This window comes from Bos taurus, chromosome 27 (genome assembly GCF_002263795.3).
Source record: "Bos taurus isolate L1 Dominette 01449 registration number 42190680 breed Hereford chromosome 27, ARS-UCD2.0, whole genome shotgun sequence".
NCBI classification, from domain to species: domain Eukaryota; kingdom Metazoa; phylum Chordata; class Mammalia; order Artiodactyla; family Bovidae; genus Bos; species Bos taurus.
In genome coordinates this window covers 6646514-6671018 of record NC_037354.1, presented here as the reverse complement: position 1 = coordinate 6671018, position 24505 = coordinate 6646514, and the positions used below count along the sequence as shown (strand labels likewise).

Here is a 24505-nt window from a genome sequence, read left to right as displayed (position 1 = left end):
TTGTCCCACAATTATATTTTGCAATGAGCCTTGCTCAGTAGCTGGTCACTTTTATTCAAATTATCTCTTTGAATTCCCCTAAACAAACCCGCCAGGTAGGTATGCCCCAAGGTTTATACAAGATGGTCCCGAGGACTAGAAAGCCATGTCTGAGGCCACAGGCAAAACTGACTTAAACAGTCGATTAAAATTGGCTGCAAATCCAACAAAAAGTTGTGTCCAAGGCCATAGTCAACTAAGTGGCAGTGATGTAACTTGGAGCAAAATCGACCTCTCTTCCAATGTTCCTGCCTGTCTCCTGCAGTCACCACAGTGTCCTGAGAGCTTTACCAGGACATTCTCCTATAACTGGAAAGCCTGAATAGTGCTGTCAAATGCCAGCTATCTGGTGCTAATGAGATCGGAATTGGGCGGGGCACAACCTTTAAAAGAATGATGGGGACTTCCCTGGTGGTCCACTGGTTAAGAATCTGCCTTGGAGCACAGGGGATGTGGATTTAGTCTCTGGCCTGGGCACTAGGATTCCACATGAAAGAAAGAAAGTGAAGTCGCTCAGTTGTGTCCGACTCTTTGCGACCCCATGGACCTTTGGCCACCAGGCTCCTCTGTCCATGGAATTATCCAGGCAAGAATACTGCAGTGGGTTGCCATTTCCTTCTCCACATGCCGTGAGGGGACTAAGCCAGTGTGCTGAGATGAATATCCTGCATACCGCAACTAAGACCTGAAGTAAATATATTTTTTTAAATCCCTTTGTAACACGGCAGCTGGTGACACACCCAGAGGCGCCGTGACAATTCCAAGGCTGACCGGAAAGGTCAAAAAGGAGGTGCTGACCCAGTTCCTGGAAATCCCAACCCTTTCTGCAAAATAGCTGGAATACTCCTCCCACTCATTAGCCTATGAAATGACCCACCCCTATAAACACCGACAGCCCCATACCCTGGTGCTGGGCTTGCTTTCCAAGATGGCCCACACTCTCCGTGTAGCGTGTTTCCTCCCTGGATTGACCTTCCTTCACCATGACTCGCTCTTGAGTCCCTGCTTATGCGAAGTCAAGTCCCCATATTTGGCGGCCATCCCAGGGACTCGGACGTGACCTGGGATGCGACCATCCTCTCTCACCCCACTCTCTTTCCCGCAACACTGCTGCCATCTCCTCCAGCCTCAGAGATCACTGGAGCGTTAAAAGAGCATCATCTTTTCAGTTTGTTCATTGTTTCCTTTGCTGTGCAGAAGCTTTTCAGTTCGATGGATCCTACCATTTAGCTTTGTTTTTGTGGCTTGTGCTTTTGGTGTCAAGCTCAAAATCATCCTTGTGAAGACCCATGCCAAAGAACTTTTCTCCTATGCTTTCTTTTAGGAGTTTTGTGGTTTCAGGAGTTTTGTGATTTTTGTAAACCTTTAATCTATCTTGCATTGAATTTTGTGTATGGTATAAGAGATCTTACTTGCTCAACCAGGGATGGAAACTGTGCCCCCTGCATTGAAAATTTGGAATCTTAACCACTGGATGGTCAGGGAAATTCCAACTATAACTGCTTATTTGTCTGTCTCTCCAGTTATTCCTGTAAGTTTTCTTTAAGAATTTTAAAATTCCTTTGCTAAGTACATTCTGATTCACTATTCATATGTATTCTTGATGAATTAAACATTTTATCGTCAAGATAAATATCAGCTCTCTATATCTGGTCCTTGTCCTAAAAGTTACTTGATTGTGCTGTGCTTAGTCACTCAGGCATGTCTGACCCTTTGTGACCCCATAGCCTGTAGCCTGCAGGCTCCTCTGTCCATGGGGATTCTCCAGGCAAGAATACTGGAGTGGGTTGCCACGCCCTCCTCTAGGGCATCTTCCCAAACCAGGGGTCAAACCAGGTCTCTTGCATTGGAGGTAGCTTCTTTACCATCTGAGCCACCAGGAAAGCCTGTCAATTAACCAATACAGCCTACCATGTTTTCTTTAAATTAATGTTTCCATAGCATATCTGTCAGCTCAACAGTAAAGAATCTGCTTGAGATGCAGGAGATGCAGAGACATGGTTTTGATCCCTGGGTTGGGGGACATTCCCCAGAGGAGGGCTTGGGAACACACTGCAGTAATCTTGACTGGATGATTCCATGGGGTTCTCAAGAGAGTTGGGCACAACTGAGGGTCTAAACAATGACCACAGCAGATCTGTTTCCATCCTTTCATTTTAAATCCACTTGCCTTTATATTTGATGTCTCAAGTGGGTTCTTTATAGTTAGTTTTTATCTGATCCTTTTTTTTTTTTTTTTTACTGAAATGACCATCTCTCTCCTTAAGATAGGGTCTGGAATCTTAGCATCAGACTTTATCCCATCAAGGTGAGCCAAAATCCCATCTAGTATCATAGACTTCGTTTTTCAGTTTTTCAGAGCAGTTTTAGAATTGAACGAGAAGCACAGAGTTTTTAGGCAGGCTACACAGGCAGGCTACAGTCAATGGGGTCACAAAGAGTCAGCACTTCCACATTCCACAGAGTAGCAGAGTCAGACACAACTGCAGTGACTTAGCACAAAGGCACACACCCCTGATTCCAATGCCCACTGCTGGTTTTCTGTCCAGAAGTAAAGATACCTGCACTCTCTGAACTTTGACCCCTCTCTCTTAGACTCAGAAGAATTGTTGGTCTGTTTGGGTTTTTGTTGCCTGAGCTTTAGGCCTGGAAATCTGTAGAGACTGGAGATGTCATAAGTCTCACTTCACTTGTTTTCTTTTCTTTTTTTAAAAATGGTTAAGCACATAACATTTAATCAGCGAATTCATTAATTTGGCTGCCTTGGACCTTAATCATGCCAGGCAGGATCTCAGTTGTGGCATGTGGGATCTAGTTCCCTGACCAGGGGTGGACCCAGGCCCCCTGCATTGAGAGCACAGAATCCCAGCCGCCAGACCACCAGGGAAGTCCCTCACCTCACTTGTTTTCTTCTCTCCTCAATTATGGTCCTGGACTGCTTGTGCCAGAGTCTGAATCAGTAGTTTCACAGGTTTTGCCTGGTTCCTTAGTTGTGTACTGTAGGAGGGCAGTATACAGTCCCATCACAGTCCATTTATTTTTTTAAATGCTGAATTCTTCAGTCCAAGCTCTTGTCTTTGAAGGTGTGCCCTTTCTTCCTGAGATACTCAGGTAAACAACTCCCCTCACCTCGGCAAGATTCCTGTTCTCTCCTGGAGCTGCGTGTTCCTGAATGATGCCCCTTGCTTTAGTTCCTGCTGAAGATCCCAGTCCCTTCGAGCTTTCCTGTTATTTTTCTGCATGTTTCAGGGGCAGTGATGCAGGTTCTATGAACAGGTTTCCGTCACTCTGGCTCCTTTTGCTTCCCTCCCTTTCCTTCCCATCCTCTTTCTATATCCTCAGCCTGTCTCATCTTGTGGAGGGGAAACTGCTAAAGGAGAGGTAACCCAGCTCCAAGCTTGTGTAGACGGTGGTTGCAGTGAGCTGCCTGTACCACCTCATTTATTTTACCCAGCAGCTTCAGGCAGGAGGTAAGACCTTAGAAACGGGAGCTCTGTCCACTCTGCTCAGAGGGGATGGGGGGTGGAGGTCTCCTCTGATGGACCATGGGAGGAAGGAAGCAATGGAAACCACGTGGCCGCTGGTCGGCGGGGCTTTGCAGAGACCCACCATCATCACCCAGGGTCTCTGGGGAAGCTCTTCCCTGAGCCCTGCGCTCCCCGGGAGTGGCTGCTTCCTAAGCCTCCCCCACTCCCCAGTCCTCTGCCCACCCCCAAACCTACTCCTGGCTTCCCAGCCCTGGCATTTGGGGCCGCCCTTCTTGTTCTGTGTTTCTTAGCTTCTGTTCATTTCTCCCACCAGCTATGTCTCTGTGTGTCAGTTATTGCAGGGTTGCAAAAACACGTTGTCCACATAATGCTAACACAATCTCAGCTGTAGTCTGTGGTCAAGTTTTGGTGAAGAAACTGATTTTCCAAGACTGTCTTGTGTCTATTTGCTGGGGGTGGGAGGGGGAGGGCGGGGGAGGGGTGTTCTGCAAAGGTTCTGCAACCCAGGAAAAGTTACTTCAGAGGGTAGACACATACAGCCCATTCCTGAGCGGCTTTCTTGGGGTGCCTCCCATCTTTTTCCTCTTCACTTGTCCACATTTGGTCGTGAGTCAGTCAGGGTTCAACACAGAAATAACCCATTTCTTTAAGGAATCATCTCACACCATTATGAAAGTAAGTCCCAAAACAAACAAACATTTTGGCAAGTCCCCAAACAAACAGATCCAGTGCCAGTGCGGTAGACCAGCAGGACTCAGGGGGGAGCTGATCCTTGAGTTCAAATCTGAAGGCTGGCTGCTGGCAGAATTCCTTCCCTTTGGGTGGAAGTCAGTCTTTGTTCAGGCCTTCAACTGATTGGATGAGGCCCACCCATGTCACGCAGGGGTAATAATAACCTGGTTTACCAAAGTCCACTGATTTAAATGTAGGTCTCATTTCCAAACATCCTCACAGAAACACCCAGAATGACGTCTGGCCAAATATCTGGGCAGCAAGGCCGAGCCGCCTCCATACCTGAGATGAAGCACCACAGGGAGGTTCTCAGATTCGCTCTTCTCTGTCTTGTCTCCCTTTTCCTCACAGTGTGGGTTTCCAGCCATTAGAAGCTTTTAGATGGACAGCATTTGTGGTCCGGTAGAGGTGAGAGGACACATGGAAGTGGTCCTCCATCACTCCTGTCTGGCCCATTTACCCATTTTAAAATGAGACCTAAAGGGCTCTTTTTATTACAAACCCTGCATTTTGTCTTTGACAATTTTCAACTGAAGAAGAGCTTGCATAGAGTGAGGATCACAGATCCTGAGTGTCCAGCTGGAACCCGCATCCCTGTCAAACTCTGGGATGGCCCCATCCAGCCCCAAGTGATCTTGACCCCCTCCCCTCCTCCTCTCCGATCCTCTCCTGCTCATCTCGTCTGCAGAACTCTGTAGAATCTTGGTGGGGAGGTAAGGACACTTTCTCAGCAGTGCAAGGACCTCCAGCTTTGTATTCCAGTAGTTCTGATAAGTTCCCATAGTTTAATGCCAGTAGTTCTCAACTCACATGGTTTTTCATTGTAGTTTATCGTTAAATAACATTTACCCTCATCTTCACTGAATGGTGGGCATTAGTCCCTTGGACTACAAGGAGATCCAACCAGTCAATCCTAAGGGAAATCAAACCAGAATATTCATTGGAAGCCAAATACTGATGCTCCAAAGCTTTGGCCACCTGATGCAAAGAGCCAACTCATTGGGAAAGACCCTGATCCTTGGAAAAATTGAGGGCACGAGAGGAGGTGGCAGCAGAGGACGAGATGGTTGGATGGCATCACAGTCTCATGGACACGAACTTGAGCAAACTCGGGGAGATAGTGAAGGACAGAGGAGCCTGGAGTGCTGCAATCCGTGGGGTCACAGAGTTAGACATGACTGGGAAAGCAACTGAACAACAATAAGAACAACAACAGTGACCTCTGGGAGGGGGAAGGGACCACGAACTTGTCTGTGTTTGGCTCCTGACAGGTACTGCATGAAGGCTTTTGCCTCAGTGACTGTGGAGCCAACACTGAGAACCAAGGAGGGCTTGGTCGTTTACTGGGCTCAGATTATACATGTGGCCTCTGCAGCAGGGAGCTGGAGGCACCACCAGGGTGGCAAATGGAGCCCAGGGTGGCCTGCACTATTTTCTGCTATTCTCAGCCTGTGAATCACCAGTGTTGTGGACAGACTGCCCCCTGTGGGTCTGATGCACTCAGGAGGCTCTGAAAACAGATAAAAAATAGAGGCTTTTTACTTAGGAGACCTAAAACTTACACAGCACACTCTCCCTACCATGGTGTCAGGTAAGGAGAGAATGCATGGGGGGCCTAGGCTTTTGCTTTTGTTCAGGTATAGGGTTGGGGTTCTGGGTTTTCGAGGATGCTGCTGCTGCCACTGCTAAGTTGCATCAATCATGTCCAACTCTGTGTGACCCTTAGAAGGCAGCCCACCAGGCTCCCCCGTCCCTGGGATTTTCCAGGAAAGAATACTAGAGTGGGTTGCCAGTGCCTTCTCCATTCAAGGATGCACTATTGGTGAATTGAAAACATACGAGGGAGAATTTAAAGTGTAGGAAGAGAAACCAACAAACAAGTGACCCAAATGGTCAGTTACAGAAATCAACCAAGGTTTCTAAAACAAAGGAGCCTGGGGAGGGGGCCGTGGCCTGGCCCTTCCCTGGTGTTTTTGGAGTTCTGTGAGTCAGTCTAGCAAATCATACAACCTGAAGGGGGAGGTACTGGGATTCCTGAGTTTGTAGCCAAGTCGGGCAGAAGTGTGGGGGAGCTGGGGACCCAAGAGTTGGCATCTGAGGTGGGGACAGTCTTGTGGAACTGGGATCATACCTGTGAGGCTGCCCCTCCTTCTGGGGTGGTTAGTGTCAGAACTGAGCTGAAGCCATGGGCACACAGTTGGTGTCAAGAAGGGAAAACACACAAACAAAACCCTCTCAGCCAGGACCTGTGAACCCTCTGAAATCTCAGTGTTAAGCAACCACTCTCGACTTCCACCTCCTGTCTTTCTGGCTCAACCCTTTGTAGATGAAGAACCTAGAATCCTTGACCTGATGCTGCTAAGCCCCTTCGCACGCCCCCGGGTTCAGCCTGTTTTCAGGATGCCTCATGCACAGCAAGTCCTGTCTCCCCACTAGCCCTGCTTGGACGCCTCCTTCCCCTCCGCTTGCCTTCACTCCCCATGACTGCTTCACGCGGCACCTCTTCCAAAGCTCCTGTCAGCTCCCCACGCCCACTTTCAGCTGAGAGACGTCACGCCAGGTTTTCAAAGAAAATCAAAGCAACCAGAAATGAATTTCCCCAGTTGCGGCCCCCAGGTGTGTCCACGTCTGTGCCCAGTGTGGCGTGGGATTCTCTCCAAGCTCCTTGCACACCTTCCTGTCTCTTCTCCCTGCCCCCCTTCCCCGGTACCCACCACCTCCTTTTTCTTTCAGCATCTTTGGAGAGATTCTGAGTGGTTTCTGTTTGATGATGACTCATCTTTGTTCAGGTGAAATATTCCTGTCCTATTTTTCTTAATTTATTTTATTTAACTTCTTGCTTTACTGATTCTTTTTTTGTTTGTTTGTTTTTTTAATTTGTTCTGGCTCTTAGCTGTTGCATGCAGAATCTTTAGTTGTGACACATGAACTCTTAGTTGAGGCATGTGGGATCTAGTTCCCTGACCAGGGATCGAACCCGTGCTTCAGCATTGGGAGCTCAGAGTCTTAAGCACTGGACCACCAGGGCTGCCCCTGTACAATCTAAAGAGGATTTGTAAGGGGGTAGACAGAATTGGGTTCCAGGCTACAGGGATTTCTCCCTATGATGCATGACTGTTACTATGAATACCTTCTTTCAATGGGTAACCAATGAGAATAACACAAATGGACCATCCACATTCTCATAACCAGATTCACAACTGTTGCCTCCTAAGAAGACTGCTTCCTACCAGTGTGGCCCCTCATGCGATGGTTAAGTTAGCACATCTCTTCTCCTTCCTGAAGCTGAGCTTCCTGTGTTATACAGCAGCTTCCCACTAGCTAGCTGTTTTTCATATGGTGGGATTATAACAGTCTTTTACCTTCACTTCCTGAATCCAGTCTACATATAGCTAACAAGTTTTTTCCATATTACAAAGTTGACAGTGTTATTTTCTCATTTAAAGTCCTTCAGTTTCTTCTCTTTGCTTACAAGACAAATTCAAATATCCAAACCTGAGTCTACATATCCTACAGTGTTTCCTTTTTCTTTAGCCAAAGGACACATGACTTCCAAATTCATATTGAAATCTACACCTTTCTATCTTTGCCTATGATCTTCCTTTTTCCAGGACTGGCTTCACCACTGTGTGTGTGTCTGCCTCATAAATACTGACTCATCCCTTAGACCATAAATCAAAAACTGACCTCACAGCAAAGATTTCTCAACCTATCCCCCTGCTCCCACCCCCACACTATAGGAACAGGAACAGCCCTTCCTTCCTTGAAGACCCCTCCTCCTCACTGCAGTGAATAGTGATGAACTGTTACAGTGTGGATCTATTTGATTCAGCTGAAAGCCCCTGCATTCTGGGAGCATATTTTGTTCATTTTGTACCTGATTGTGCCTAGAAACTGGAAATCGTGGGAGCAGAGGAAATGGGTTTCAGGAAGAATGGTGCTGAGCCCAGCTGCCCTGTGCCTGGAAAGGGGGCCAGAAGAGTGCTAGAAACTGACAACCAGGTGATGCCCGGAGGGACCCATCTGACTCCTATCTTTGTGTAATTCCTCTCACTTGAGTGCTTTGCCCAGAAACTTCAAGGATTAGATTACTAACCTGGAGTAACATGAAGCAGGAGGATAAGCCACAATTCTGAGTAATGTACTTCCTTTTATTAAGCAGGAGGGACAAACATATTTTCCCCAGAGGCAGATAATTTGGCTTTTACTTAGTGCAGGAAGTATCTTTTTGCTAAGAAACCGTTCATCAGAGCCTAGTGTCAGCAGGTGGGAGCCGTGGGCTCTGATGCTGTAGCATCTCAGTTGGAGGGACCTAAGTGATCATCGCCGGAGAAGGCAATGGCACCCCACTCCAGTACTGTTGCCTGGAAAATCCCATGAACGGAGGAGCCTGGTAGGCTGCAGTCCATGTGGTCGCTGAGCATCGGACACGACTGAGCAATTTCACTTTCACTTTTCACTTTCATGCATTGGAGATGGAAATGCCAACCCACTCCAGTGTTCTTGCCTGGAGAATCCCAAGGACGGGGGAGCCTGGTAGGCTGGCGTCTACGGGATCACACAGAGTCGGACACGACTGAAGTGACTCAGCAGCAGCAGCAGCAAGTGATCATCACATTTTCCAGATGAGAAAACTAAGGTCTAGAAAAGAGAGGCTACTTCCCAGGGGTCCAGAGGCAAGTGGCATCTCTGGAGCCACAGCCCCAGTTTCCTGACTCTATAATTGGTGTTTTCTCAGTTAATCCTAACACTCATTAATGACACTCTTTCATGGAGGAAGTGTCTAGAGTTCTGAATAATAATCAGAAGAGAAATCAGAAAATAAAAGATTAAAAAGATGAAATTAAGCAATGTTGTGCTATTTCCTTTTATGGACACTTTTTAATATTATTGCCAAAGTATTTTTGTCATTTTCAACCTAAACCATTTTTTAGTCTCCCTATTTCAAATGCACTTGATGAAGCACCCTCCACAGACCAAGGTACTGAAGACCCCAAGACTCTTCACCTCTTCTCAGCTGAGTTCCTTGCTTCCCCGCCCCTGCCGCCTACTTTCCTGGTGATGCAATGGTTAAAGTGCACGTCTAGGTATGATTTACTGCGTTGTCTCCCCAGACAGGTTTTCTCTCTTTTTCTTGCTGGCATGCTGCCCTATTTCCTCTTGATTTCCTCCCTTCTGCAGGGGGATCTGACCATCTGAGCCCTAAGGCCGTGCCATGGTGTCACAGAGAGCTGTTCTCCACCTTCTATCTCCTCCAGTCCTCAGTGTTCTGGGTACTGCAGAGGGTTCGGACCCTCTGACACCCTCCACTCCCCCAGCAGCTCAGCTCTCCAGGGTCGGCGGTGATTGGCTCCCTGAGCTTGCTGAGGCAGGGGCAGTGACGAGGCCCCCGCATTTTGCTGCCTCGCATCCCCTCCAGTCTCTGCCAATGAGCCAGGCCCAGGTACAGAGGCCCCGGGCGCCAGGCGCTGGCCCTTGGGTCCCTGCCAGGAGGCACCGCGCGTCCGCAGGTGCCCACTCAGTGATTTCTCTGGTTCATTAGCGCCCGGTGATGGGAACACGGTGGGCTGTCAGGGCGCCTCCGGGAACAGGCCCTGGAGGACGAAGGAGAGACTTCTCAGGCCCTGCTGCCCACAGGAGAGGAGGCGGGTGAGCGAAGCTGAGGGCCCAGGTGGTCCCGGTCTCGGCTCGGGGGACCCCAGGCGGGAGCCCAAGGACCAGGCGAGCTGCCGTCCACCCGCGGTCCCTGCTCTGCGTCAGGCCTCCACGCCTCTCAGAAGCGCCTGGAGCCAAGTGCCTCAGATCCGGGGGGACTGGGGTTCAGCTTACCCAGCTCTGGCATCTCGCTGATGAGGGCGCGGAGGTGCCATGAAGGGACTTCACCTGTATTTGGAGGAGGGACTGTAGTCTGGGTCTGAAGCCTTGGTCCAGCGTCATCTTTCCACAAGACATCCGAGAGTTGTCTGAAGCTGCTTCTGAGGGAGCGAGGGGGCTGCGTGAAGGGACACGCGCGGTGGCGGCCCGGCTCTGCGTCCAACCGGGGCTCAGTCCTCCTGACCTCGGTGTGGTCCTGCTCCCCGCGGAGGGAATGGCCGCTGAAGGTCATCCCCGGGAGGCTGCAGGGAGGGTCCTGGGGCGCTCCTCAGGGAAAGGGTCCTGGGGCCCTCCGCGCGATGCTGGTGCGGTGCTCCAAATGCCCTACAAGCTTTCCCGCGCAACCGACGCTCAGGGCGGCCAACCGCGGCCCAAGACCCAAAGCGGCCTGTGCGCACGTGGGATGATGCCTCCTCCAGACCGACCTGAGACAGATCGTCAGGGGCTTGAGGGGCCCCTTCTTGTTCTCACTGCAAGCAGGACCCCGAGACTGGAGTGTGTGCAGAAGCGGGCATGCTGGGCCCCGGGCTCCTGAGCCCCTGAGACAGGAGCGATGAGTGAGGCCCCTCGTGGTCCAGCGCGTAAGGCGTGGGAGCACGGGCATTGATGGGAGAAGTCTGGGCACAGAGGAAGAAGGAGAAGAATCCCATCCCATGTTCCTATGATTCTGTCAAAGGTGCTTCTTATTTCCAGGCTCGAGTTATTCTTCATCTGGTTCACACCTCATCTCAGCACTAAGGGGACTCAGTCATGGGTTTCCAAGACCTTGGAGTCTTGTAGGTGAAACAAAGTCGACAGGTAACAGGACTCCCAACTCGTTCATGACTCAAGGACGTCATTCTGTTTCTCTAGGGGAAGAACGAGGGCTCAGAGTGAGGCCTGTCCTGTCAGAGTGGAATCAGTAAGCTCCTCAGAGCAGAGCCTGCTGGGAACAGAGCTGCCAGCACCCGACAGAGAAGAGACCTGCTTACCCAGGGCCACATGCTCCCTGGCTGGCCTGCTGGAGGAGCACGTGGGGAGCAGACTGGGGCCTTTTATGGCCCCAAAACTGAAGAAGAATTTTATGAGATTCTGTGACTGCTCTCTCTCCCTCCCTTCTTCCCTCCATTTCTATTTTCTCTCCTTTGAAGTAGCAACCATCCTTGCCTTGGACAGTTTCTCTCACAGCTCATACATCCTCCAGAGATTTCACTCAGGGCCCATAATCAGAAATAGCTCACATTACTAGACCCAATGTGGATGTTTATCTCGCTCTAACTTTTCAAACAGGAATCTTGACATGAACTCAATCATCTCCATTTTGACCCTGCAAGAGTGGTAGACTTAATCCCAGGGTGGCAGAAGCACTGGGTGTTGGTGTTGTCATTAAGATTCCCTCCATTTCTTCACTGGACACAGTCATTTCTGACCACCCAAGGACATCTTGGCTGAAACTACAACTTGTGCTTCATGCATGAGTTGAAATTCTTCATCAAGCCCTGGAAGAAAAATCAAAGGTTTTTACAGAAGAAATTACACATAAAGAAAAAACGGTGGAAGCATCTATTTAAAAAACAGCAACTGTCTTTAAAAACTGTTTTTGAAAAACCTTGTTTCATTTTTGGAGATTGAGGAAGTTGATCTTTGACAGGAGAAAGAAGGGATAAAGAAACCCGAAAACAGGGGAAATGGATAGAAACAAGTTAATGTTTGCATTGTCATAACTGAGAAAGAGTTTACAGCATAAAAGACATTTACCAGAGGATAATGCCTAGGCATGATTTTGACCTTGTTTGGCCACAATTTCCTCTTCTGTGAAGTAAGGAAGTTGGCTTTGAGGATCTCTGACAGTTCCAGGCATTGTGAGTCAATGTCTTTCATTGAGAGCAGAAAGGAAGAATCGTACACTTCAGAATCAAGGAGGTTAATGATAATTCTTAGAGACTTATAATTTTAGAGCTGCAAAACCACTGAGAAGTAACCACAAAAAATCTAAATGAATAAGAGTTCAACTTGTGGGCTAGTGATGCATTATTATCCCAGATCCAGAGCTTTTCTTATGCAGACAGTAGCAGTTATAAAATGTAATGAAAGAAGAATGTGGCTCATAAAGAAAAACCATGAAATATCTAGGAGTCAAGTTACAAAAACACTCTGAAGGACCCAGAAAGAAACTTACTGAAGGTAAGTTTCTTAGTACAAAAGGTTGTACTAAGAGGAGGCAAAAACATCTAAAGGGAAATCTAGTTCTTAGACTCAATCACCCACATATTTTTTTTCTTTAGTAAAACCTGTAATTTCAATGAAGCAATAACATTGTGTTTAACTTGATGGAATAATTTAAATGTTATTTGGTAATAGAGAATCAGTGAGTGTAGCCATGCCCTCTGAAAGAGACTAAAGAGGGAGATTTGATTATTTTGTACTCGAGGAGCTGTGTTATTAATAGCTCAGATCACTTAGTGCTGCCTCCAGCAGAGACAAACAGAAGAGCAGAAGGAACAGAACAGTCTCTGACCAGGACTAGGTAGGTGCCAGGCAGGCTGTGTGGTTTAGGTGCTCTGATGGGTGTATAATATGTGTTCCCCTGTCCTCCCCCGGATGGCCTGCTGTACTTGGATCACCCGGGTGGCCCTGATCATTTTCAATTCTTCCAATCATGTATGAGCTTGTTTCTCTTCCATGCAAGATTAGGTTTCCTAAGAGGACAGAGATGGGAACTCAGACATCAGCCTTCCATATGAAACATGTGGGAGTGAGGGCATGTCTGTGGGCTCAGGAAATTCATAGTGCTGGATGGTGCAAGCAACAGTTCTCAGGTCACTGCTGGGGACTTGTCTGTCATAGGTTTTCAGAAGAGCCTCCATTCCAGGGCTGAATGAATTAAGGATGAAACTAACCAGGAATACAGACAGAAGTAGATAAAAATACTAATAAATATCTTTGAAGAAAACCAAAGGTAATCTCTAAGTGTAGCTATAAATTTCATCTATTAGATGAGCAAGCACACAGCCAAAAGCAAGCCAGAAACAATTTTTGCTATACATATACCATAGGATTAGTGACCTTAAATATACATGGGATTCTGAGAAGTCACCACTTACCTGGTGGCTCAGACGGTAAAGCGTCTGTCTGCAATGTAGGAAACCCGGGTTCGATCCCTGGTTTGGGAAGATCCCCTGGATAAAGAAATGGCAGCCCAGTCCAGTATTCTTGCCTGGAAAATCCCATGGACGGTGGAGCCTGGTAAGCTACAGTCCATGGGGTCGCAAACAGTCAGACACGACTGAGCAACTTCACTTCACTTTCTGAGAAGTCAGCAAGGAAAGATGAATAGAAAAATGGGTAAAGTGTAAGAGATAAAAATAACCAAAAACATTTTAAAAAATGTTCAACCTCAGAAACAATTTTTTTAATATATTAAAACAAAAAAGAAAATATTCCCTCATTCAATTTAGAAAAATTGAAACAATTCTTAAAACCACTAGTAATGAGAATATTGACTGTCAAATATACTGTTTAACATTGTCAGTAAGAGGATAAAGTGGTACAACAGTTTCTAGCATGCGCAATTGGGAAAAACCCATTAAAACTTGAAAAATGCATATATATATATATAGCCCGTCGCTGCCACCTGCACTTACCGCCCCCGCCCCGTTGCAGCCGCCTGCACTTAGCGTGACGGAGCAGGGATGGCTGAGAGGAGCTACCCCGCATCTGAGGTCAGGGGCCGCGACGAGAGGAGTTACCCCACATCCGAGGCCAGGGGTGGCGGGCGGAGGAGCTACCCCATGCCCCCACGCCCGAGGCCAAGGGCAGCGGCTGGGAGGAGCAACCCCACACCCGAGATCAGGGGCGGTGGCCAGGAGGACCAACCCCATGTCCAAGGAGCCGTGGCTGCGCAGGCGCAGGAGGGCCTAGAGGAGCTATCACACGTTAAAGGTCAGGAAGGGTGGCGGTGAGGAGATAACCCTCGCCAAGGTAAGGAGCAATGGCTGCGCTTTGCTGGAGCAGCCATGAAGAGATACCCCACGCCCAAGGTAAGAGAAACCCAAGTAAGACGGTGTGTGTTGCAAGAGGGCATCAGAGGGCAAACATACTGAAACCATACTCACAGAAAACTAGTCAATCTAATCTCACTAGGACCATAGCCTTGTCTAACTCAATGAAACTAAGCCATGCCCGTGGGGCAACCCAAGACAGGCGGGTCATGGTGGAGAGATCTGACAGAATGTGTCCACTGGAGAAGGCAATGGCAAACCACTTCAGTATTCTTGCCTTGAGAGCCCCATGAACAGTATGAAAAGAGGGCACAATAACAGGCTGTAAATGTCAGCCCAAGAGAGCTGTTTACAGTCTCTGATCCTAGTTTCCAAATTACAGCATAAAATTTCTATTCACAACAAATTTGAAATTCAGCATTTCTCCTACTGAACAAGCAAGTATAATAGGAGGGACAAAGTGAGGGAAAAGAGGTGCATAAGACAGAATACTTTCCTGGCATTGTATTTTGGGGATTCCTGGTTGAACTGAATTATTTCTTCCCCCGGATTGTGATCTCAAGACTTTCTTCCAAAAACAGACATTTTAGTTCTTTCTTTAGGTTCTACAATACTTAATTTGTGTGACTCTCACACAAGTGTGTGTCTGGGAAGAAAATGAATGGTCTTCATCACATGGTAAACACTTCTGCTGTATGATGGACTCATGTTTGATGGAACTTCCTGAATTAAGTACATTGAGGAATTCACATTTAATGGATCATCCCTGAATTACATTGGAAAGCTGAAGCCTGATTCTATTGTTTTCTTTATTCATCGACTATTCTGTCAACATCTATTGAACACCTACTGTGTGCTAGAAACTTTACTGGTAGCTGAGGCCATGGAACCAAAGTCTCTTCTCTTACTCAAGTTGGGTGAATGAAGGATGTCTTCCCAGTGAAGGCCATGTGTGAGCTGAGACTATAAAAAGCGAGTACAAATCAATCAGGGAAAGTCGGAGGACAAGTAGCTTAAGTGTGTTTCAGAGTGAGAAGAACACAATATGGCAGAAAGACGACTGACACTGTGTCGGGGTTAGTCTGAGAACCAGGCTGACATAAGATGAAACTCGAGAAAGTATGGCCAACTGGTGAAGGACCTGAGACACTAGAGAATTTGTCCTTCATCCTTTTAACAGAGAAACACTGAAAATTTTACATGGAGGTGTGACGAGGGATGGGAACATGGAGACACTGGGAACTCAGAGGCCACTGAGATTATCAGCAGCGACCACAGCTGCTTCAGAAAGCAGTCTGCTGTCTCTTGTGACGTTAAGCACATGTTGACCATGTGGAAACTCATATGCCAATGGGAACACAGATATCCTTCCACAAAGGGACACAAAACCTCGGTGACTTTTCACACTATAACACCCACACACACACACTCAAAGCTCTTTCCCTCAGTCCATACATTTGTAGACAGAGATTAACAGGTTGGCTTTCCTTGGGCTCAGTGCTAAAGACTCTGCCTGCCAATGCAGGAGACACAGGAGATGTGGGCTTGATCCCTGGGTCAGAAAGATCTCCTGAAAAAGGAAAGGACAACCCACTCCAGTATCCTGCCTGGAAAATTGCATGGACTCAGTCCATGGGGTCACAGAAGAATCAGACATGATTTAGCAACTAAACCCCACCACCAACAAATGAGGTTGTGGAGAACATCCATTTCAACAGTCACAGGAGCAGAGACTGAGACCTAGGAAAGGCAAGGCCTGTCCAGAGTTAATCAGCTAACGAGTGGTGTGACCAGACTTCCAACTGAAATCTTCCCATCCAGTTCATGACCTCATGCACTCAGAAAGACCCCACAGGACCCGAGTGAACAGTGGCTCTTTTTTCAAAGGACTCAGCGGTGGGGAGTGTCTGCTGCTGCTGTGGATGCTCTGATGCTGAAACTAGACGATGCAGCAGTGTTTCTTCCGACTCTTGCATTCTCCAGGCAGGATGACACACAGGGGGTGTTCTGATACTTGTAGGCACCACCCATTTTCTCACATTCAAGGTTTTTTTTTTTTTTTTTTTTTTTGCTTTGCCCTATAAAGGAAGGGAAGGTGAAAAAGAAACAAATAAATAAGGCATGTGTAACTAAAGCTACCAGAATTCATCTTATATAGCAAGGAACCCCAAATTACAGTCCACAGGGACACAACTGGCACTCTCCTTGGTTTGGTGTGACCTACAAGCTTAGAATGGTTTTCCGCATTTTTTTTAAATAATACTAAAAACTGAGAAGGGGCCTTAAATTGTTCTAAAGGAAGGTGATCACACTGATTCATTTAAACAGGGTCTATGGGGCTTCCCAGAGGCTTCCCTGATGGCTAAGCTGGTAAAGAATATGCCTACCACTGCAGGAGACATAGGAGATGAAGGTTCGATCCCTGGGTCAGAAAGATCCCATGGAGAAGCAAATGGCAACCCACTCCAGGATCCTTGCCTGGAGAATCTCATGGACAGAGGAGCCTGCTGGGCGACAGTCCATGGGGTCACAAAGAGTGGACCACAACCGAGTGACTGAACAATTGGACCTGCTTGTTTAATGAATTCTGAGCAGAAATGCCATTTCCCTTCAGGGCTGGGGCCCTTAATCGCCAGCACGACAGTCCTTAGAGCAATCTGCTCGGACACAGGACCAGCATCACCCACGGTGGTGGCTGATCCTCGGGAATGGGGGACTGATCAGAGCACACAGGCCCTCCTGGGTTGGCGTCATTTGAGCAAGAATTAACTTTGGATTTTTTAAGATGCTAAGATCTGGAGGCGCTCTCACCACAGCACAGCCTGGAGCATGCTGTATCCTGAGGAGGGCTGCAGGGAAAATGTGAGACACCCAGTTTAGCTTGGATTGCAGGTGAGCAACACATAACCTTGTAGGATAAGTATGTCCCGAGTGATGCATAGATCACACTTGAGCTAATTTGTTGATTTTATGTAATTCAGTAAGTAAATCAGTTTTCTAGGATTGTTGAATATTTAATAAAACAAGGTCTTTGGAGTCAAACCCACTTGGGCTTAGGTTAAAGTTCTCCCTACATTCAATCTGCACTCCTTTGAACAAATTACTTCATTTCTAAATCCAGTCTTGTAAAATGGCCTACCCCGTAAATTTTGCTATGAGGAATATATTTGGGAAAAGACATTAAAGGTTTCATTGTTTTAGTTAAGGAGGAAGTTCAGTTCAGTTCAGTTCAGGCACTCATTCATGTCTGACTCTTTGTGACCCCATGAATCGCAGCACGCCAGCCCTCCTTGTCCATCACCAACTCCCAGAGTTCACTCAAACTCATGTCTATCCAGTCAGTGATGCCATCCAGCCATCTCATCCTCTGTCCCCTTCTCCTCCTGCCCCCAATACCTCACAGCATCAAGGGCTTTTCCAAAGAGTCAGCTCTTTGCATGAGGTGGCCAAAGTATTGAAGCTTCAGCTTCAGCATCAGTCCTTCCAATGAACACCCAGGACTGATTTCCTTTAGGATGGACTGGTTGGATCTCCTTGCATCCCAAGAGACTCTCAAGAGTCTTCTCCAACACCACAGTTCCAAAGCATCCATTCCTCAGCACTCAGCTTTCTTCACAGTCCAAATTTCACATCGATACATAATTACTGGAAAAAACATAGCCTTGCCTAGACAGATCTTTGTGGCAAAGTAATATCTCTGCTTTTCAATATACTATCTAGGTGGGTCATACCGTTCCTTCCAAGGAGTAAGCTTCTTTTAATTTCAAGGCTGCAGCCAACATCTGTAGTGATTTTGGAGCCGAAAAAAGTAAAGTCTGGCATTGTTTCCACTATGTCCCCAGCTATTTGTCATGAAGTGATGGGACCAGATACCATGATCTTCGTTTTCTGAATGTTGAGGTTTAAGTCGAATTTTTCACTCTCCTCTTTCACTTTCATCAAGAGGCTTTTTAGTTCCTCCTCACTGTCTGCCATAAGGATGGTTTCATTTGCATATCTGAAGTTATTGATAATTCTCCCGGGAAACTTGTCCAGCCCAGCAGTTCTCATGATGTATTCTGCATATAGGTTAAATAAGCAGGGTGACAATAGACAGCCTTGACGTACTCTTTTTCCTATTTGAAACCCTTTTGTTGTTCCATGTCCAGCTCTAACTGTTACTTCCTGACCTGCATACAGGTTTCTCAAGAAGCCGGTCACGTGGTCTGATATTCCCATCTCATTCAGAATTTTCCACAGTTTATTGTGATCCACACATCAAAGGTTTTTCGCATACTCAAAAAAGCAGAAATAGATGTTTTTCTGGAATTCTCTTGCTTCTTCAATGATCCACTGGATGTTGGCAATTTGATCTCTGGTTCCTCGGCCTTTTCCAAAACCAGCTTGAACATCTGGAAGCTCATGGTTCATGTACTGCTGAAGCCTGGCTTGGAGAATTTTTTTTTTTTTTAATTTTTAAACTTTACAATATTGTATTAGTTTTGCCAAATATCAAAATGAATCCGCCACAGGAATTTTGAGCACTGCTTTACTGGTGTGTGAGATGAGTGCAACTGTGTGTTCGTTTGAGCATTCTTTGGCATTGCCTTTCTTTGGGATTGGAAGCGGTCAACATGACTTCCTATTATTATTAGCGTTACTGTTAGTCACATGGAAATGATTGGTAAGCCGTAAAGTCCCCTGTAAATGTTTTCTATCACCATTACAATTTATGGGTTTACCACCAACTAGTTAAGGACAATCATGGGAGGCTATTTTTCACTTCTTTAAGCTTGTCTTTCATTATGTGTAAAATGGAGCAGGTCTCATATGCTATGCTTCTCTCAGATTTGATATTATTCCCTTCAGCACCTCACTGGATGAGGAATCAACTTGACCTTCCCTACTCTAGGCTCCACGGTCTTGCACCATATCACCCGACCAGTTGCATCTGCCACTTAACGTGATGTTGTGTGGATAAGACACACAAGTAAGAGGAAGAGAAGGTAGAGTAGCTTCATGATGGGAAACGAGTTTACAGAATTCCAAGTAGACCCAGTGTCTGGTGGCACACCTGAATCGGGGCAGGGGATCTGGGAGAGAGTTTGAAGACTTCAGCCGGAAAAAAAGTGCTTTTATCCCAGCAGAGATGTTCAGCTGGGCCTGGGCCTAATTTGAGGATGTTTCATCTTTGGACACATGGTCCAAGTGTTTGCCTGTCGTAAAGGAAGAGGCTTGCAAGAAGTCAGGGTTTCCACATTGCTTCTCACTTCTGCTTATGGCTCTGAGGTTTGGAGCATTTTTTGGAGAGAAATCATTAAACACTGAATTCTGTTAGAAAATTATTCATTTCTTTTTTCACCTTTATTTCATGTCTCTGCATCTGTCCATTTCTCCTTTCAGAATAAACACCCTCAATCCATGGGTGCAAAGAGTTGAACATGACTAATTGACTGAACAACAACAACCCAACACACATACAGCTTTTACAATCGAAAAATGAGAAGGAATTTTCGAAATTAAAACGGTCTTCTTGCACTCTCATGATTTTTTTTTTAATTTTTTTGCTAACATTTACAGAGAGAATTGATCCATCCTAAGCAAGCTATTGCACACACCACAATGAGGTGAGGCTTCATGGGCTAGAGTATTTCTTAATACAGGTAATTCGTCAATGTATTCTTGAGTGAAAAGCACCAAAGGATACCAGATAAGGGGCTTCCCAGATGGCTCTAGTAACAAAGAGCCCACGTGCCAATGCAGGAGATGCAGTTTTGATGCCTGGGTCGGGAAGATCCCCTGGAGAAGGGAATGGCAACCCATTCCAGTATCCTTGCCATGGACAGAGGAGCCTGGTGGGTGACAATCCATGGGGTCGCAAAGAGTGGACCACAAGCGAGTGACTAAACAACTGGACCAGCTTGATTAACGAATTCTGAGCGGAAGTGACATTTTCCTTCAGGGCTGGGGCCATTAATTGCCAGCACGAGAGTCCTGAGAGTGCTTTGCTCGGACACAGGACCAGTAGCACGCACAGTGGTGGCTGATTCTCAGGGGTGGTGGGTCTGATCAGAGCACCCGGGCCTTCCCGGGTTGGCATCATTTGGACAAGAATTAACTTTGGCTCTTTGAAGATACTAAGATCTGGAGGCGCTGTCACCACAGCACAGCCTGGAGCATGCTGTCACCTGAGGAGGGCTGCAGGGAAAATGCAGGACACCCAGCTTCGCTTGCATTACTGGTGAGCAACACATTACCTTGTAGGATAAGTATGTCCCGAGTGATGCACAGATCACATTTGAGCTAAAGTATTTGTTGATTTCATGTAATTCAGTAAGTACTCTAGTTTTCTGGGATTGTTGAATATTTAATAAAACAAGGTCTTTGGGTCAAACCCACTTGGACTTCAGTTCAAGTGCTCCCTACATTCAATCTGCACTCCTTTGAACAATTACTTCATTTCTTAATCCCAACTTGTAAAATGGACTACCCCGTAAATTTTGCTATGAGGAATATATTTGGGATAAGACATTAAAAGTTTCATTGTTTTAGTTAAGGAGGAAGTTCAGTTCAGTTCAGGCGCTCAGTCGTGTCTGACTCTTTGTGACCCCATGAATCGCAGCACGCCAGCCCTCCTTGTCCATCACCAACTCCCAGAGTTCACTGAAACTCATGTCCCTCGAGGCGGTGATGCCATCCAGCCATCTCATCCTCTGTCATCCCCTTCTCCTCCTGTCCGCAATCCCTCCCGGCATCAAGGTCTTTTCCAATGAGTCAGCTCTTCGCATGAGGTGGCCAAAATATTGGAGCTTCAGCTTCAGCATCAGTCCTTCCAATGAACACCCAGGACTGATCTCCTTTAGGATGGACTGGTTGGATCTCCATGCAGTCCAAGGGACTCTCAAGAGTCTTCTCCAACACCACAGTTCAAAAGCATCAATTTTCCGGCACTCAGCTTTTTTCACAGTCCAACTCGCACATCCATACATGACCACTGGAAAAACCACAGCCTTGACTTCACGGACTTTTGTTGGCAAAGTAATATCTCCACTTTTCAATATACTATCTTGGTTGGTCCTAACTTTCCTTCCAAGGAATAAGCGTCTTTTAATTTCATGGCTGCAGCCACCATCTGCAGTGATTTTGGAGCCCCCAAAAATAAAGTCTGGCACTGTTTCCACTGTTTCCCCATCTCTTTGCCATGAAGTGATGGGACCAGATACCATGGTCTTAGTTTTCTGAATGTTGAGGTTTAAGCCACCATTTTCACTCTCCTCGTTCACTTTCATCAAGAGACTTTTTAGTTCCTCTTCACTTTCTGTCAAAAGGATGGTGTGAACTGCATATCTGACGTTATTGTAATTCTCCCGGCAATCTTGATTCCAGCTTGTGCTTCTTCAAGCCCAGAATTTCTCATGACGTACACTGCATATAAGTTAAATAAGCAGGGTGACAATAGACAGCCTTGACGTACTCTTTTTCCTATTTGGAGCCATTCTATTGTTTCATGTCCAGTTCTAACTGTTGCTTCCTGACCTGCATACAGGTCTCAGAAGAGGCGGTCACGTCGTCTGGTATTCCCATCTTGTTCAGACTTTTCCACAGTTTATTGTGATCCACACATCAAAGGTTTTGGCATACTCAAAAAAAAACAGAAATAGATGTTTTTCTGGAACTCTCTTGCTTTTTCAATGATCCACCAAATGTTGGCAATTTGATCTCTGGTTCCTCTGCCTTTTCCAAAACCAGCTTGAACATCTGGAAGCTCATATTTCATGTACTGCTGAAGCCTGGCTTGGAGAATTTTGAGCTCTGCTTTACTGGCGTGTGAGATGAGTGCAATTGTGTGTTCGTTTGAGCATTCTTTGGCATTGCCTTTCTTTGGGATTGGAAGCGGTCAACATGACTTCCTATTATTATTAGCGTTACTGTTAGTCACGTGGAAATGATTTGTAAGTCGTAAAGTCCCCTGTAAATGTTTTCTATCACCATTACAATTTATGGGTTTACCACCAACTAGTTAAGGACAATCATGGGAGGCTATTTTTCACTTCTTTAAACTTGTCTTTCATTATGTGTAAAATGGAGCAGGTCTCATATGCTATGCTTCTCTCAGATTTGATATTATTCCCTTCAGCACCTCACTGGATGAGGAATCAACTTGACCTTCCCTACTCTAGGCTCCACAGTCATGCACCATATCACCCGACCAGTTGCATCTGCCACTTAACGTGATGTTGTGTGGATAAGACACACAAGTAAGAGGAAGAGAAGGTAGAGTAGCTTCATGATGGGAAAGGAGTTTTCGGAATTCCAAGTAGACCCAGTGTCTGGTGGCACACCTGAATCGGGGCAGGCGATCTGGGAGAGAGTTTGAAGACTTCAGCTGGAAAGAAAGTGCTTTTATCCCAGCAGAGATATTCAGCTGGGCCTGGGCCTAATTTGAGGATGTTTCATCTTTGGACACATGGTCCAAGTGTTTGCCTGTCGTAAAGGAAGAGGTTTGCAAGAAGTCAGGGTTTCCACATTGCTTCTCACTTCTGCTTATGGCTCTGAGGTTTGGAGCATTTTTTGGAGAGAAATCATTAAACACTGAATTCTGTTAGAAAATTATTCATTTCTTTTTTCACCTTTATTTCATGTCTCTGCATCTGTCCATTTCTCCTTTCATAATAAACACTCTCAATCCATGGGTTGCAAAGAGTTGAACATGACTAATTGACTGAACAACAACAACCCAACACACATACAGCTTTTACAATCGAAAAATGAGAAGGAATTTTCGAAATTAAAACGGTCTTCTTGCACTCTCATGATTTTTTTTTTATTTTTTTGCTAACATTTACAGAGAGAATTGATCCATCCTAGGCAAGCTATTGCACACACCACAATGAGGTGAGGCTTCATGGGCTAGAGTATTTCTTAATACAGGTAATTTGTCAATGTATTCTTGAGTGAAAAGCACCAAAGGATACCAGATAAGGGGCTTCCCAGATGGCTCTAGTAACAAAGAGCCCACGTGCCAAAGCAGGAGATGCAGTTTTGATGCCTGGGTCGGGAAGATCCCCTGGAGAAGGGAATGGCATCCCACTCTGGTATCCTTGCCTGGAGTGTCCCATGGACAGAGAAGCCTGGTTGGCTACAGTCCATGGGGTCACAAAGGGTTTCACGTAACTCAAGTGACTTAGTACACATGCATACCAGGTAAATCATTGATATTTTTTGCATGTCTTCCTTCTCTCCACTTTGTTTTCCTTTATAGTGCTCATATCTCTCTTTTTCTTCATATGTAAGTCTCAAAAGTAACAAGTCTTGTTTTATTATGTTACAGTCTCAGCACCTAGAACAGTTTCTGGCATAGAGCAGGTAGTCAAACATTTGTTTCTATGAATAGGTACTAGTGTGAAGAGTCAACATAGAGGTGAATAAACAAATGGATGAATGGAGAGAATGAGGGAGGGAAGCAGAAAAGAAAGGAAGGCTTGGGCATAATCCTTAGGGTTTTGAAGGTCTGTAGAGAGCCCATTAAGTTGCTTTATCCCAAAGTGTTCCCGAGCACAAGCACCCACTCACCTATTCCCAACATAACAGGTCAAAACAGGTCATAATACGTCATGGTCTTTAGCCTTCACTCACGACCTCTCTTCCATCTTACCTGAACTATGTGTTCTGACATTTTTCTCTCTGTCCTGATGCAGTTTAGCAATAAAATGTTTTCACTTTTAATCTTTTGATCAGCATTTGAATCTTTCACTAAGTGGAAATCTATTTAGTTTAGTGACATCAACCTAAAAACAGAGCAAGTGTTTGTAGTAAGCTGTTTAAATAAGTCTTATTTAATTCTACAGAATAGCTGTGAGGGTTTTACTTCCTTGGCCCCAGCAACAGTACTTTTACAATAATAGAAAGAAAGTATAGACTACAGGCAATTGGCCGCCTCTCTCTTATACTTTTATACTGAAAGTGATCCTTTACCCTGACTCCCTAATTGTTATGCATCTATTCCCACCCCTTCTTCAACTATAGATCTCTCTCTCTCTCTCTCTTTCTCTCTCTCTCCTGGAAACCTACCTTGCAGATGGCTCCTCTGCCCTTCTCAGGTGGATTGTGGCAGAGACACTGGGAGCCCCTGTCCATGGCTACATGATTAGAGGCCAGGACAACAAAGGATGGAGGAAGGGGTGAGTGAGGTCACACAGGATGTCTTGTGATCCCCGTTGGCAGGAGTCATCCTGGCGGAGAGGTGGGGGACCAGCCAGACTCGTTGGCATTGTTGCCACCAAAATCTTGGTTTTCTCTGCCCACTGGAGCCAAATAAAATTTGCAGAGACAGAGTTTGGGGCAAACAGAAAGATGGCTTTAATCATTAAGCCGGCAGAAGGGAGAACACAATAGGTTCCTGCCTCAAGGAGC

At 46.2% G+C, this 24505-nt stretch overlaps 2 long non-coding RNA genes across 2 annotated transcripts; both read right to left on the bottom strand.

Moving 5' to 3' along the window:
- Positions 1-9120: 9120 nt before the first annotated feature.
- On the bottom strand, positions 9121-15504 carry LOC132344040 (uncharacterized). Its single transcript, XR_009493114.1, has 2 exons — positions 13217-15504; positions 9121-11986 (listed from the first exon to the last, which is right to left on the bottom strand). It is a non-coding gene; the product is annotated as an uncharacterized lncRNA (long non-coding RNA).
- Positions 15505-23743: 8239 nt separating this feature from the next.
- Positions 23744-24250, bottom strand: LOC132344042 (uncharacterized). The gene is made up of 2 exons (XR_009493116.1): positions 24164-24250; positions 23744-23880 (listed from the first exon to the last, which is right to left on the bottom strand). It is a non-coding gene; the product is annotated as an uncharacterized lncRNA (long non-coding RNA).
- Between the last annotated feature and the right edge of the window lie 255 nt (positions 24251-24505).